Source organism: Psammomys obesus, unplaced genomic scaffold, assembly GCF_907164565.1.
Source record: "Psammomys obesus unplaced genomic scaffold, mPsaObe1.curated_primary_1811, whole genome shotgun sequence".
Taxonomy (NCBI): Eukaryota; Metazoa; Chordata; class Mammalia; order Rodentia; family Muridae; genus Psammomys; species Psammomys obesus.
In genome coordinates, this window is record NW_026585504.1 from 69543670 (window position 1) to 69561375 (window position 17706).

Consider the following 17706-nt stretch of genomic DNA (forward strand, 5'->3'; position numbering starts at 1 on the left):
TTTCTATAGGTGGTACTGAAGAGATGGCTCAGTGTTGAAGAGACTTGCTACTCTTGAAGAGGACCTGGGTTCAATTCCCAGCACCTATATCAGGTAGTTCACAACCACTTGTAACTCTGGCTCCAGGCGAGCTGACCCCTCTTCTCATATCCATGGACACTTGCATTCATGTATACAAGCCCATATTCATGCACATATGCATAACTAAAAATAAAATTTTAAAAAAGCTTTCAGAGACAAAAATCATTGGAAAACTACAGACTAAAAACTCTGTAGGTTTGCCCACTATAGGAGTCCATAAAGACAACTTCGAAGGTCTCGGCCATGAAAAAATTCACAGAAGACTCTCTAGTTCCATGAAACACATATAAAGAGGTTTTTTTTACATCATTGGCTGAACCATTTTCACATATCCCACATAATTAAGAAAACAACCTTAATATATGCATTCCTAATATTCATGCTTTGGTAGAGCCATAAAGTTCTAAACCTGTAAGTTCATTTCATATGAAAACAATGTGATTACCAAAGCATGTAAATTATCTCCTCAGATTGCAGTTCTAATTTGAACAGATAGCTATAGACCTTGAAGTTGGGTTTCTTTAAGGAGAGAAAAGGAAGGAGGATTCATTATGGTGACACTTACCAAGGGATACTATGTGTTTGGCTTGGCTGGACCCTTTACTTTGCTGTTTAATTTAAACCCTACAACTAGTCAAGAGGTGATCTGAAAGTTGAGGAGAGGCAAAGCAAAAAGAAAGCTTTTGTCTAAGTGACATAACTAAAAAGTGGCAATGTTGGGAATGAGCAAGCCTATACTTGCAAATGGTGCTCTTAACCACTGAAAGGAATCAAACCTGTGAATTCATTACTTTTTTCTTCCTTTCCTCCAGTCAGACTCTTGGCACAAAAATAGTGAGTTGAGAGGAGCACTGTCTCCATTCAGAGCTGTAGGCTGCCAAGCAACTGAGACGTATAAAGCTCAGAACTCAACTAAGAAGTTTTTTTCAATTCTGCAGTAATACCTATTTACAAGTAACATCATTACACCTCACTGTTCTTCAGAGCACTCCAGAACTCAAATCAAATACTTGTCTAATCAAATCTAAAAAGCTGCGTCAAACCAGTAACTTTTTGAGTTCAAACTGAAATTGTTCTAAGCCTGTCCCCTGCCTCCTCCCATCATACTTCTTCAGACAAAATTACCAATGTTAAGTACTAGCCACTACCTATTATGACCATTCCTTCCTAGGGAAATAAAAAGATGTCTCTGAAAACTTAAAAATATACTAACTAAAGGGGTAAACATACATCTCATTAATCTATTCCCTTTAAAATGTTTAGCATTGAAGGGCGAGAAACAGAAAACAACCCTAAATTCACAATGGTGGCAGACTGAAACACATGTGTTCAATGATTATCTCATATTTCTACTGCAAGGAAACTTGCAAAGTGATCCCCAGATCAATTTTAGTTAATAGCATCTGAAAAACATACAAAATTTTAAAAAATTACCATTTAATTTATTTTTATTTTACTGATCTTTTACCTGCATGTATGCCTGTGTGAAGGTATCAGAATCTCTGAAACTGGAATTACAGACAATTTTGAGCTACTGTGTGGGTGTTGGGAATTGAACCTGGGTCTTCTAAAAGAGATCTTAACTGCTGAGCCATTTGTCCACCCCCTAAAAAGTACTATTTAAAAAGGGCTGGCAAGATGACTCAGTAGATAAAAGAACTTGTCATGTAAACCTGATGACCTGAGTTCAAGCCCTGGATCCCACAGATTAAGGAGAGAACTGACTCCTGAGAGTTGTCCTCTGACCTCCCATGTGTGTTGTGATGTGTATGTATGTACACACATACAGAACGATAAATTTTTAAAAGATACAGTTTTAAAACTCCAACATATTTTTTTCTAGATAGCTTCTCTTGGCAAAATATCCATGTTCTCAGTAAGTACAGAATATACCAGGCTATTACAGTTTCTAAAGGGGGAAGTCTTATGAAACTCAGGTTTACAAATGGTTTTAATCCATTTCTTTTAAGAGTATAAGATTGTTTGGTGGTCTGTGCTAGGTTCACAGTAGACCATGGGTAGCTAAGGAACTGACACTTCAATATTGTGATTTCATTATTGGATTGTTATAATGCTTATTATAAATGTTCAGATTTGCTGAAGAGATGGCTTAATGGATAAGAGCACTGTCTGCTCTTCCAGAGGTCCTTAGTTCAATTTCCAGCCACCATATGGTAGCTCACAACTATCTATACTGAAATCTGATACCCTCCTTCTTGCATCAAGGAATACATGTAGATAGAGCACTCATAGATGAAATAAAAAAAAAATAAATATTTTTGCCAGGCGTGATGGCACATGTCTGTAATTCCAGCACTCTACGGGGCAGAGGCAGGTGGATATTTGTGAGTTCGAGGCTAGCCTGATCTACAAAAAAGCGAGTCCAGGACAACCAAGGTTACACAGAAAAAAAAAAAACAAAATAAAACAAAACAAAAATCAAAAACAAAAAAATGTTAGGGTTCCCATAATTAATATTTGTAGTGGGAACAGTCTCTAGGTAATATTAATAGCTTTATTTTAAAACAAATATATACATATATATATATGTATATATATTTGCAACACCTAAATCAATTTGAAATTAAACTAAAAGCACAGCTACCTGTGTATGAATTAAAATTTTTGGAGGAGTGGCAGGAGCTTCTCTGGATCGAACAAGGGCCATGCACCTTCTCTACTGTGGAGCTAGATCCCCATCCTACAGGACTTTCTCCATAGTGAAGGGCCCAAACCAAAACCAGAAATAACGTTCATGATGAAACCACACAAAGCTACTCTTATTCTTAATTCTAGTGTCAATATTTTCATTTTATAAACACAGCCTCATTGTTCATAATGATTAATTCTAAAATTCCATACTTTAAAAGTAACATATACACATGCACAACTTTATGTATTCCACACATAAAGTACAAGTATATATTTTAAAAGCACAGTCTATAAGCCAGGCATGGTAACTGTAATCTCAATACTCAGGAAGTGGAGGTGTAAGTATCAAGAATCTGAAGTTAGCCTGGGCTGACCAGCGGGACACAAATAAGTACCATGCCTCCAAAGACAGCAGATACAAACCAGTATTAACAGTTATTTTGTTTCTTCCAGGAGTTGCTGGTCTCTTAATAAGACTATAGTTTTCCAAGAAGTATTTGGTGTCCTCTGAATCTGTATTATTTCTCAGACACTACCCTCTTACAAATAGATACTTTCTTTTAAGGCCATGTTGGAACAAGAAAGGCAAAGAAAATGTGGGAAAAAGAAAAAAATAAGAATACCATACAGACAATTTTCCTAGCCAACAAGAACAAAGGGGCAACACACTTCATGTAGAAAACAAGCAAGTCAGCGAGACATGCTTTCTAGGATGGCTTCCTGCTCTAACAGTTTTGCAGACTAATTTGATTTGGAGATGATGAAACTGGAAGAACTTCATTTGGTTAGGAGATTAAAATTTGTCTTTATTGGCTCTCTGATCACCTCCCCCTGAGAGGGGAGCAGCCTTGCCAGGCCACAAAAGAGGACAATGCAACCAGTCCTGATGAGACATGATAGGCTAGAGTCAGATGGAAGGGGAGGAGGACCTCCTCTATCAGTGGACTTGGAGAGGGGCATGGGAAGAGATGAAGAAAGGAGGGTAGGACTGGGAGGGAATGAGGAAGGGGGCTACAGCTGGGATACAAAGTGAATAAACTGTAATTAATATAAAAAATAATAATTAAAAATTTGTCTTCATATCTTTTTTCTTTTTTAATTTTTATTTTTTTAATATTAGTTACAGTTTGTTAACTTTGTATCCCTGCTGCATTTCACTCCCTCTTTCCCTCCCAAAAACCACCCTCCCACCCTCATCTCCTCCCTGCCCCTTTCCAAGTCCACTGATAAGGGAGGACCTCCTCCCCTTACATCTGATACTGGTTTATCAGGTGTCTTCAGGACTGGCTGCAAACTCCTCCTCTGTAGCCTAGCGTCTTTATATCTTTTCCATCTAACGTTTGTTAGTACAATGTCTTTGCTTTCCCTGTCTCTCTGCCCCATCCCCTAGTCTCAGGCTGAATAATGACTACACATTTAAAGGCAAGCACACTCCTGCATCCCTTAGAAGTGTGCTGGAACACAGCTGTGAACCTCCTTAAAACTGATCCCTAAAAAGTAAATAAAATATTCAAAAGTGTTTTCCTTATTTAAAAAAATCCAAGAAGATACCACACTGTGTTACAGAAGAGATGACTTTAGTCAAGAGAAAGGAAACCCAGAAACTCATAAGCCAATGTGCACCTACAGAAGAGATCATCACTACAAAGGCACTGGACAAGAGAAACCTGTACAACTGAATTGTTAATATTAACTTGAAGACAGGGGCCCAGTTTTTCTCTCTCAATAGAGATTACACCTATGGATGTTCAAACACATAACAATAGATGAGTGAAAGGATTTCTAAGATGGTCAAGATAAAAAGCAGCCTTATAATCATAAAATCTCTATATTATATACTATCTCTCCGCTCATATTTCCTCTGGTTGTTTCAATAAGCTTATATACAAAATAACACATGTCCCATTAATTTCCTACTAGCTCATCTACAAAATAAACAGTGTCCATCTATCTCCTGAAAGATCTTCAATAGATCACTGCTAAGATCCCAGAAGCTCTTCCAGTCTGGGATGGCAATTAATTAATAACAGCCACATTTATGGCTCTGCAGAGCATAAGCCTGATGTTAATGCCTGGCTTGAGCTTCTGCATTGTTATATTGAGGTTTCCTTCTGTATCAACAATCTATTGTTTGCCCTTTCTTAGGGCTGTTGTTGTAGATCAGCTGAGATGCAGAACTTTAGCAACACAAAACACTATGCAGATGTGGGAAATATTATTATTTTCATTTTCAAACAAACAAGGTCTTAGCTTTCATCCATTTCCAACATGTTCCTCAGCAGGCACCAGACCACAGCCAAGAGTGCAGCCTGCTAAAAGTGTACAACCCTTAGCAAATCACAGCTGGGGGGGGGGGGGGGTTAAGACAGCGACAAGTAATTAACCGAGCAGCTGCATGTCTCTGGGAAGACATGAGAGAGATACCAAAAGGAAAGCAGACTTCAATATTCCACTATCCTTTCCCAAAGAGACAAGGAAGAACAGTAGGAACTGTATGCTGAGGCTGACAAGAAAGAATGCAAAGGGAACCCAGAATCCCAATAGCACCAGCAACTGTACATAGCAGAATCCCTATCTAAAACGCTGGCAATTATCAGTGCATGTAAGAATACAATTTCTCACTTTTAGATAACAGTTCTGTGACAACAGATAAAATTCTGAATGAGTTAAATTCATCATTCAGTATATGTTATTAAGTCTCCAATGAGACAGATTTAAAAAAGGGTATTTGCTCATTCTGTGATGGTTTCACCGCAAACTAGTGATGAGAAAGAATGCAAATAAATAAATAAATAATGTAAACCTAAATTCCCTCCTGGCACCTTGATTAAAATGAAATGAACTGAAGCAGCCAAAGAGATTATTTTATTCAGATGAGTGTTATTAGCCTTTCTGGCTTATTTTCTTTATTATGCATTTTGCTGATGCTGACAGAAACAGGCAAGTCGATAGAGGAAAAGCTGCAGTGGATTTGTGGTCTGACAGTGCTGTGCATAAAATCAGACCCTTGCTGACCCAGATAAGACAGAGGATGGATTGGACTTGCTAGGGAAGGTGTTAAAATGAGGAAAGAATTTTAAAATCACCAAGGCAGAGCAGAAGCTGACTTAAAAAAGATTCCGTCTGTAATGGTGGCTGCTGGTTGTGTGACACAGTAGTACAGTGGCAGCCTGGAGGTACCTTTCAAAGACAGGCAGGCAGATGGGGGCTGGGGGGGAAGCACACTTCTCTGGCTTTATCAAAGCTGTGCCTTCAGCTTTGCCAACAATGAGTTCAGAGCAGGAGAGATCTGAGACAGGAAAAGAGGTACCCAAAGCAAAACCCATATACATTATGTGTGAAGAAATAAGCTTTCAAAATTTCAAGTTAGGGCCACATGCTTGCTTAGACAGATGATTAGAAAGGATTCAAGAAGCTGTGTATGTGCCTTACTCAAAACAGCCTGTCCCCTCTAATCAGGTGTGTGGAAAGAGCTATAGTGAAAGGGATTCTTTTAGCTCTGGAGCAGTCCCACAGAGCTCAGAAAGAGCTTAGGAGAGAGGCATGCCTAAGAAGTGAGCTTTAAGAATTTACCTTCTAGACCAACAGAGCCATAAAAACTGAACCCTGGGGCCTCTGAAGAGAATGATAACCCAAACCAAAAACAACGCATAGAGAGGACCTAAAACCCCAACTCAGATGTAGCCCGTGGACTCAGTCTCCAAGTGGGGTCCCTAGTTATGGGAGCAGGGACTTCTCTGGCATGAACTCAATGGCAGGCTCTCTGATCACACACCCCCAACACCCACAGGGGGTTGCAGCCTTGCCAGGCCACAGAGGAAGACAGTGTAACCAGTCCTGATGGGATAGGGTCAAATAAAAGGGGAGGAGGACCTCCTTTATCAGTGGACTAGGGGAGGGACATAGACGGAGAAGAGGGAGGGTAGGATTTGGAGGAGATGAGAGAGGGGGACCTCAGCTGGGATACAAATTGAATAAATTGTAATAAATAATAAAAATTAAAAAGTTAAAAATGAAAAAAAAGAATTTGCCTGTTTTTTTAGACTATTATTTCTATATTATTTCTCCTTTCCCTCACTCCAAACTAGGGATCTCCTTTAAAGCAAACTATGTGTTAGACATCTGCTAAATGTTTAGCAACAATTTTCTGAGTATGAGTATAACCCAGGTCTTTTGGGTTAAGACAGAGAACGAAGGATGGTCCCATATATGAACCAATACTGACTCTAGCTAGAAATATCACCATTAGTCAATTGTATTAGAGACTCTGCCTTTCCTTCAACTAGTCCCCAGAGTACCCTGATCTCAAGGAAAAGGAGACAGGTAGAGATTCTTCCCATCATTCAAGACAGTTTAGTGGGTCTCCCGAGAACAAACATGGGAGTTTAGCCTAAACCCAAATCTCTGTCATGCCAAGGTCTTGCCTTGATTTCTGACATCTTATTTCTGGTTCCTTCTGAATTCCTGATCTCTTTTTATTTCATTCATTCACTCAAGAAAAACTGAGTAGTTACAATGTGCCAAACCCTGTTCTGTGGACTATGGCTAAAAGTTCATCATTCTTATTTCTTACATCAATCCATGTTTGTGGACTTCTTAGATCTAAGACATGGCTTCTTTCCCCTGAACTATCCTTGGTGATAAAACCTACATCTTATTTATACTGGTCTATACTGGTCTCACTGCTTGTGTATAAACAGATACAGATGAGCCCATTGAGAAAGCCTTATTTGACTGAAATTAGAAGGTCCATTTATCCATGTAATTCTTTATGGCTTCTGCAGACCTGGGGCCTCCCTTCTTTATTCAACTCTCCTTGTAAACTGTAGGTATGATCTAAATACTAGAGAACATAAACTATGAACTCAACTTATATATGACCCATAGAAAGTCATTTAAATTAGACAGACCCCTCTCAAGGTACATCAATATAAGCAGTGATTACTACTAGGCACAGTTTATGCCTATAATCCCAGAATTTGAAAGGTAGAGGCTGGAGGATTGCTGCAAGTTTCAGGCTAGCTAGAACTATACAATGAAACCCTGTCTCAGAAAAAGGCAGTGATCACATCAAAAGGGCTAAAGTACAAATAGTCGACAGAACTAAAATATAGCAAGAGAAAGACATGGCAAAGATATGAGCAATGACCAAACAACACAAAATTATATTAAAAAGTTTATAACCATTGTTATTACATTTTCAGTTGAAAATATTCTATAGAAAGATCTGTGAATACTTCTACAATTAAATCTTTAGTTTTTCATTCTCTAGTTGTCACCAGAAGCCCTGTGAGTAAAAACAACTATATAGAGAAAACCACAGATTAGCAGATTTTTTTTAATTTTAATTTTATTTTTAATTACACTTTATTTACTTTGTATCCCCCCTCTAGTTCCCTCCCTCCTCCCCTCCCAATCCCTTCCTTCATCCCCCTCAGGGGGAGGTGATCAAAGAGCAGGCCAATCAGCTCATGTCAGAAGCAGTCCCCTGTTCCCATTACTATGGAACCCACTTGGACACTGAACTGCCATGGGCTACATCTGTGCAGGGGTTCTAGGTTATCTCCATGCATGGTACTTGGTTGGAGTATGAGTCTCAGGAAAGACGCCTGTGCTCAGATTTTTTGGTTCTCCTTGTGTGGTTCCCATCCTCTCCAGATCTTACTGTTTCCCACTTCTTTCATAAGATTCCCTGCATTCTGCCCAAAGTTTGGCCATAAGTCTCAACATCTGCTTTGATAGTCTGCAGGGCAGAGCCTTTCAGAGGCCTTCTGTGGGAGGCACCTAACTTGTTTCCTGTTTTCTTCTTCTTCTGGTGTCCATCCTCTTTGCCTTTCACAATGGGGATTGAGCATTTTAGCCAGAGTCCACCCTCTTGGTTAGTTTCTTTGGATGTTCAGGGTTTTAGTAGGTTTATCCTATGTTATATGTCTATATGAGTGAGTATATACCGTGTGTGTCTTTCTGCTTCTGGGACAGCTCACTCAGGATGATCCTTTCCAAGTCCCACCATTTACCTGCAAATTTCATGATTTCCTTATTTTTCATTGCTGAGTAATACTCCATTGTGTAGATGTACCACAATTTCTGCATCCATTCTTCAATTGAGGGACATCTGGGCTGTTTCCAGCTTCTGGCTATTATAAATAAAGCTGCTACAAACATGGTTGAGCAAATGTCCTTATTGTATACTTGAGCCTCTTTTGGATATATGCCTAGGAGTGGTATGGCTGGATCTTGAGGAAGCGCTATTAGTTGTCTGAGAAAGCACCAGAAATTGATTTCCAGAGTGGTTGTACAAGTTTACATTCCCCCAGCAGTGGAGGAGGGTTCCCCTTTCCCCACAACCTCTCCAGCATGTGTTGTCACCTGAGTTTTTCATCTTGGCCATTCTGATGGGTGTAAGGTGAAATCTCAGGGTCGTTTTGATTTGCATTTCCCTGATGGCTAATGACATTGAGCATTTCTTTAAGTGTTTCTCTGCCATATTCCTCTATCGAGAATTCTCTGTTTAGCTCTGTTCCCCATTTTTTAATTGGATTACTTGATTTGTTGCTTTTCAACTTCTTTAGTTCTTTATATATACTGGATATTAGCTCTTTGTCAGATAGAGGGTTGGTGAAGATTCTTTCCCAATCTGTAGGCAGTCATTTTGTTTTGAGAACGGTGTCCTTTGCTTTACAGAAGCTTTTCAGTTTCATGAGGACCCATTTATTGATTGTTGATCTTAGAGTCTGTGCTGTTGGTGTTCTGTTCAGGAAGTTGTCTCCTGTACCAATGAGTTCTAGGGTATTCCCCACTTTTTCTTCTAACCGATTTAATGTGTCTGGTTTCATGTTGAGGTCTTTGATCCACTTGGACTTTAGTTTTTTGTGCGGAGTGATAAGTATGGATCTATTTTCATTTTTCTACATGTAGACATCCAATTTGACCAGCACTATTTGTTGAAGGTTCTATCTTTTTTCCACAGTATGGTTTTGGCATCTTTGTCAAGATCAAGTGTTCATAAGTGTGTGGGTTTATTTCTGGGTCATCTATTCGGTTCCATTGATCCACCATTCTGTTTCTATGCCAGTACCATGCAGTTTTTATTACTGTTGCTCTATAGTACAACTTGAGATCAGGGATGAAGATACCTCCAGAAGATCTTTTATTGTAGAGGATTGTTTCAGTGGTTCTGGGTTTCTTGTTATTCCATATGAAGTTGAGAATTTTTCTTTCAAGGTCTGTAAAGAATTGTGTTGGTAATTTGAGGGGAATTGCATTGAATTTGTAGATTGCTTTTGGTAAGATGGCCATTTTTACTATGTTAATCCTGCCACGCCATGAGCATGGGAGATCTTTCCATCTTCTGATATTCTTCTAATTCTTTCTTCAGAGACTTGAAATTTTTTTCATGCAAGTCTTTGACTTGCTTGGTTAGGGTCACACCAAGGTACTTTATGTCTTTTGTGGCTATTCTGAAGGGTGTTGTTTCCCTAATTTCTTTCTCAGCCCTTTTGTCTTTTGTATACAGGAGGGCTACTGAATTTTTTGAGTTAATTTTGTATCCTGCCACTTTGCTGAAGGTGTTTATCAGCTGTAGGAGGGTCCCTGGTAGGATTTTTGGGGTCAGTCAGGTATACTATCATATTATCTGCAAAAAGTGATATTTTGACTTCTTCCTTTCTGATTTGTATCCCCTTGATCTCCTTCAATTGTCTTATTGCTCTAGCAAGGACTTCCAGAACTATGTTGAAGAGCTATGGAGAGAGTGGGCAGCCTTGCCTTGTCCCTGATTTCAGTGGGATTGCTTTAAGTTTCTCTCCGTTTAGTTTGATGTTGGCTATAGGCTTGCTGTATATTGCCTTTACTATGTTTAGATATGTGCCTTGTATCCCTGATCTCTCCAATACTTTAAACATGAATAGATGTTAGATTTTGTCAAATGCTTTTTCAGCATCTAGGGAGATTATCATGTAGTTTTCTTATTTCAGTTTGTTAATATGGTGGCTCACATTGGTGGATTTCCATATATTGAACCACCCCGTTTTAGCAGATTTTTAAAATAAATAAAACCTTGGAATATGAGTGAGGCACACTATCTGGCTCACTCATGGTCATTCATGCTGGGGAAATAAATACTTGCGTGTGCCAAAATAGAATGGCATCATTCTAAAATCCACACACTTATTTCCAGGCATCAAATGCTCCTTTTAGGAACAGGCATCTCTCAGGCACCAGGCACAAGTGCAGAAATTTGATCTATAGCCAGTAAATGACTGATTGCTAGCCAGAAAGAGTTAAGCATACCAAGTAATAACAGCCTGTTGGAAAGAAAGGGCATCCACAGGTTACCTCCCTTTTCTAATGTATGTCCTTGGGACAGGGGTTCCTTTTGTGTGGCTCATGGTAGCAATGAGGAATAGTTTGAAGCCAAAGCTAAGTGGCACATAGCCATGCAGTCGTCAGAGCAGCTTCATGTGCCATTATTATTTCCCATGTGTTGTAACTCATGTTTATTCTTATAGTAACTGAATCTGTGTCCTCATTGGCTCTGTGCTCCAAACCAGGCATATTATTATCCAGGTTAATACTTTATTAGTGAAACCTTAAAGGACTGGGTAGTATAAGGATGCCCTAATCAGTTTCCAGGTTAGTAGGTCAAATTTTGAGTTCAGTTCCTTACGGAATTTGGATGCATAATAACTCTATCCCAGGAAAAAAGTGCTCTGTATAAAGCACCCTAAGACCCAGATTCAGCTCTGCCACTTGACAGGCAGGTAATCTTAAGTGCCAACGGTACTGTGGTCTTCACATTTTCTTTTCTTGTTTAAAAACAACAGACCCAAAGCCTAACTCATCTGACTCCTATTAATCCTATTAATCAAACAAGGTACTAGCCATATAAAAAAGTTTTGCTCACAGGAAGTGTTTTCCAGCCATCAATCAGTATTATCATCACTTATTACTTTAACAACTGTTATTACTACTTGATAGCCCACTCAAGGAAACTGCACTCACAAAATGGCTTCGGTAAAGTGGTAATTTTCCTAAAGATAAACACATCTTAAATTTCTCAGGTCTTCTCCTAAATATTACAATGCATCACATCTGATGCACTGAGAGTATGTCAGTGCACTAAATAAAAGTATGCTTTGCTACTATTAACTAGGGAAATTCCAAGCTCAGTAAATCTGTTGCACCCAACTTTGCCCAGACTTGAAAGAGAAAAAGTTTAAAGTGTAGAGAGAAAAGCCAGAGGGTGAAAAAAAATTTAGAATCATGAAATTTTAGAAATAGAAGGGACTTTCAAGATGGTGTAGAATCTAAACCAAACCTATCATTTTGCATGAGAGGAAAATGATACTCAGGGATCTTGAGGTCACACAAATAGTGGTGGAATAAGACAAGAGTCCAGGTCTCTGGACTGGCAGCTATTTTCTTATTTCATTGTGGTGGTAGCTGCATTTCAGCTAGAAGGCCTAACTTAGTGTCTACAAAGACCCAGTGCTGAAAGAGTTAATGGACAGTGCTTGGCTCCCCAGAGCAGGGAGCTATTCTAAGACAACACATAACAGGAATACCAAGGGTCCATGAACCCAGAAGGAGCAAAGCTGCTGGTCACCAGCGGCGCCAGGAAACATGTTGACACACTGCATGTGGTTATACATGAAAGGCAAATGAAGAGAAAACAGTTTTTAATCCCACCCATTCTAATTTGAGACTGGTTCTGGGCACCTACTAGAGGGTTGTGCCATACCAGGCCACTCTGTAAAAGGACCTTTCAATTCCTTCATTCTCTGTTCTGTGGCTTCAGTTAAAATGTCTTCTGCTGTATAAGAGCCATAGCAGACATTTAAAAAAGTGAACTGTCTAGGCATAGCAAGTAAATATCCAGGAGGCATTGTAGATGATTAGGATGGAAGATGATTCTGAAATGGAAGATTCTCAGTCGGGATTTGAATCCTGCTATCTACCATTTCCCAGCTAGTATGTGAACTGCAACTTCAGACCACCAGGCTCCTAAGTTCCTAAGAGAGCTGTTTCTCTAAGTGACCCCAAATCACCTTGCAATAGAATCACCTGGAATGCTTGCTTTAACTGAACTGGAGTAATGCCCAGGAATCTTTCTTTTTAAATAAGCATTCCAGGTAATTCTGCACACTGCAAAAACACTTTAGAACTAATGTTCTTATTGAAATGTTTTTCAGTCTATGTGATACCTGTCACTAATGTAGCTGATTAATTTAAAACTAACATTCTGCTCCCCAATCCCCTAAACCTAGAAAACAGTAGAGCAGGAGAACAGAACACAGCAGAAAATGTCCTGGGGGTGCCAAGATGGCTAGTGATTAAAAGTGGGTACTGCTCTTGTAGAGGACCCACAGTTGGATCTCAGTACCCATGTCAGGCTGCTCACAACTGCCTGTAACTCCAACTACAGGGCATCAGATGTCCTCTTTTAGCCTCCACATGTACTATACTCATGCACACACCCACACACAGACACGCTAACTCAATAACAAATAAAGAGAAAAGATCACAGTATGTATTATACATAGCAAAAATTATCTTTGTTTTAGTAAGGGATGTTCTCAGTTACTTAACAATATAAATGTACTGAACTTGATTACCTGCTCTCTAATCACTTGCCCCTAGCAATGTGGTCTTGCCAGGCCACAGAGGAAGAGGATCCAGGCAGTACTGATGAGACTTGATAAGGTAGGGTCACATGGCAGAAGAGGAGAACTCCCCCTTCCAGTAGACTAGGGCAAGGGGATAGAGGAGAAGAAGGTGGAACTGAGAGAAGATGGGAAGAGAGGGCTTCAATTGGGGTATATAATGAATAAATTGTGAAAAATAAAAAAAAAATTCAACTAAAAAAAGAAATATAGCTGTCTAGAAAACATTCTAAAGAACTTTTACATGTAATCTGTATTCATATTTTTTACAAAAGAACTTTCTGTAAATACATTTAAGAAAATAGCAACATGTGCTCTTTTAAATATTAAATTGTAGTAAACTAAAAAAAAACAATATAAATGTACATTGCCTTGTATTTTTTTTGTTTGCTTGTTTATTTGTTTTGTTAGTTGTCTGTTTTAATCAAGGCCTCACTATGTAGCCCAGGCTAGCTCAGAATTCATGGTCCCCTGCCTCAGTTTCTCAACTGTAGATTACAGTTGTGTAAACCATGGCTGGCACATGTGTATATTCCTGTGAGTAGACCTGTATGTTCCAGCTTACAATACAGTTTAGAAGTTAGGTTAATGGTCCTAAACTCCAGGAGATGATCAGATATTCCAGCTCCTTTTAAGAATCTGAAATTCTCCCCAAAGTGAGGGGAAAAGGAGGAAGACAGAAAAGAAATTAAGGGAAGGGGCACTGGGAAGATGACTCACTGGGTAAGAAGCATGGCAATGCTTCTTATCCACATAAAATCTAGGCATGATGACACACATCTGTAACTCCAATATTGGGGAAGAAGAGACAAGTGAATCCTGGAAGCTTGTTTAGCCAGCTAGTCCAGCCAAAATGTCAAGCTCTAGGTTCAGCCTTTCAAACAAACAAACAAATCAGGTAACAAGTGATAGAGAAAAACACCTAACACCAATCTCTAGCCTTCATATGCTCATGTATGGAGATTCACTCACCACCACCATCACCAAATACCCACACGCATAGTGAAAAAAACTTAGGAGAGAGAGAAAAACAAAGAACAAATCTCCTATTTACATGTTAGTACAGAATTCCCTCAATTTCTGGAAGCCCTTTAGAATATTTTTTCAGGACAATCCCTACAGATGTTTACTGTTCTGGTCACAGTTGGCATCCCATAATTACCACACTTTGAACTGTCTTCTTCCTGATGCTCTATAGCTGACAACTACCATCTTTGTTGTTCATCTGCATAATAACCAGTCCCACTATGTTGATCTCTTCTTATATTTACAATGACTAGAAATTCAGAGTTAAACAATCTTCTAAAGAACATGGGAAGAAAGTGGTTGGCAAATTCCAAGAAAAAAGATTTTGAAAATAATGATGTGGACACTCTGTCACTTGTTTCCTACGTGACACACTTGCTGTCTATAGGAGGTGTGTACACACTCTAGGCAAGGAAAGCAGGCAGTGGAAATGGCTCCTTTTTGCATCTCTATGGATAAAATTAACAGAAGAGCACTTTTGTTCTTAAGTGGTTGACTTCTTGAGGACAAAAAAATACTCAGCCCTAAATAGAAGAGTTAAAAAACAGCACAATTAGAAAAACATTTGCATCGCCAGCTTGGTTGTCAACAGTGCCACACAAATGGTTTAAATCCATTATCATATAGAGACAATAAAAATGGAGTGAAAGTTCTAGGAACTAGCCTTTGCTAAGGAAGGCATACAGAAGAAAAACAAAAACTGGTGAGAGATTATGAGAGAAGAAGCAGGGGTAAATGGAGGAATGGAAGAAGAAGTGCCACTAAGACAGAAAACCAAACCCCAAAACTATTCTAAAATTTCCTGATGCTTTTTAGTAATTTGCTTTCAGGCTGTAGAAACCAGCACAGCATCTGAAGCTTTGAACCCATCTGTTTTTGAACTCAGGCTACAGAAGATTGAGAACAGCTGGAAACAGCAGCACTGACCAGGTTACAACTATCTGGAGGAAAAAGAAATAAAATGAGTGTGGGAGGTAGAGGGATGCAGGTTAAGTAAGGCACAGGAAGGAAAATCCAGACGCCATCCTCAGAGAGAAGGAAGATAACCAGGTCAGAATTACTGTAAGAGTTGTTAGAGAAGCCAGTATGTCTGGGTGAAGAAAGCTACCAAGAAAAAAGGGACATTAAAACAAGGAGTTAGGGAACAGCAACCAGGGAACCCAGCAACCAGGGTTAAAATTCTGTAGGGTTGGTTATCCACGGAAGCATGCCCTAGACCAGAACAAGATTACAAAAGGTCCTACATCAAGCATGTGACATGAGCTGCTAGTGAATGGTCTACACAATCATACCACAAACCTGAGATAAAAACTGGACTCTGGTTCTGGTTCCCTAACTGTAAAAGAAGTAACTGCCCAGAGTGGGAGGGAGAATGTAAGCAGTCATCTTAAGAGACCCTGGCAAGGGTCCACATCCAGAGAATATCTTGTCCTAGAGTCACAGCTGACTCAGAAATAGGGAGTCAGACAAGTCACAGACAGTCATCTGCCTTAGGACCCCACTGCTGACTTACACTAGCATCCTGATATAGCATCCTGTGTATGAGCGTGTCCTTAGCTTTTCTTTAAGTTTTTATTTTTCCAGTTTTTCAAGAGAGGGTTTCTCTGTGTAACCCTGGCTTCCCTGGAACTTGCTCAAAATCAGAGCTCTGCCTCTGCCTAAGTGCTGTGAGTAAAGGCTTGCACCACTGTGCCAGAGATGTGGAAGTGAGAATGTTAATCAAGTTCCCAACCTGGAGAAAAAATAAATATAAACAGAACTGTATTTCAAATAAATAATATAGCCACAGTGAAAGTCAAAAGCTTGAAGGAAAAAGCACTATGTTTTTACTGGAAACAAAAACTTGAGGTGGTGGCAGCACACCTTTAATCCCAGGACTCAGGAGGCAGAGGCAGGGGAATCTCTGAGTTCGAGGCCAGCCCATATCCCAGAAATCTGTACATTGTAAGAATCCAAATTCTTCTGAAAGTACTAATTAAAGTCCATGCTGTGCAGCTGTCAGAACATGTTGAGGTAGGGAAGGGCACAAATTTCTATCCACATAAGAAAGTACCTAACAAAGTCAGATGTGTACAAATGAGTGATTATAATGGAGAGGAAGACAGGAAATCAATATACCTTTGAAGCTAAGCCTTTCCTAACTGTGTCTGCTTCCCTGGGTACCTCTCACTCTCTATTCAGTCCATTCAATAGTGCTTGTGTTCCAAGGAAATCTGTCAGAGGCATTTCCACCTGTACATTGCAAAATCAGTCCCTTATAACTTCCTCCTTTTGCTGAACCCCAAGACATTGCCTATAAATTCAAAGAATTTCAAGTATCAACAGAAACCTCAACCTCCACCCCAAGAACTTAGTTAGGAACATCTGTTGTTTACAAAGGTTCAGACTGAGAGCTGCCAGACTTGTTCTACAACCCCTACTTTAACACTAGAGGCTGCCAAGGAGGGATGTCTGAATTTCATGCAAGGATGCCCAGTTCCAATCACTTAGGCAGAAATGGGTTAATACAGCTCAGTGTCTGACCATTGAATACGATCCTAGTTTGTTCAGTTCATTCTAACCCTGACTACTTAACCAGTGTACCAAAAATATTAAGATGCAGACTTGTTTCATTGATCTTTCCAGAATGCACAACCCAAGGTGCAGTGAGACAGTAAGTAGAAGAAACAGGAGCTACCAGAATAAAATTATCTTACTGCAACAAAAAGCCAAACTCTACTTTGTTCTCAACCTCTTTAAATCCTTCATTAACACTGAGCCATTCCCTCATGATTCCGTATCTCCTCACAGTGTGATACTTCAGCACAGCATAGGACTTAGATATTAAAGTCTTTACTTCAATTAGCATGGGACCAAATTTAATTGAGAACATAATTGTGCTATCTTTTACCTTTCTCTGACCGAACCAAGTGTGAGTCCCTTCCTGAATAGTCCACCTTCTCTCCCTTCTTAGAAACTACTGGTACCTGTTTTAAATGGGATTCTATATTTAGACTCCTGTGCCTGTGTGGATATGCGCTATTATTCTCTTACAGCCTGCCTGACTTTCCCCAATCAATAATAAAAAATAAAAGTCTATACAGCAGAAATGGCCCTTTCTTCTTATCTTAGAAACCCTCCCACTTCACAGTCAGCTTCCAATACAAAGGCATGGCTTTTGTCTTAAAAAGAGAACTGGGTCAAAGACAATGCATTTAATTGGCTGTGAATTCTTAAGAATTAAAAATCCAGAGATGGAGCAACACACTCCTCCCTGGGTTTATTGTAATGCTTATAAGACTAG

At 39.4% G+C, this 17706-nt stretch overlaps 1 protein-coding gene across 3 annotated transcripts in view; it reads right to left on the bottom strand.

Moving 5' to 3' along the window:
* The window catches only part of Srgap2 (SLIT-ROBO Rho GTPase activating protein 2), a 221872-nt gene that overhangs the window by 109233 nt on the left and 94933 nt on the right, over positions 1–17706 (bottom strand). The gene's annotated exons all lie outside the window — the stretch shown is intronic.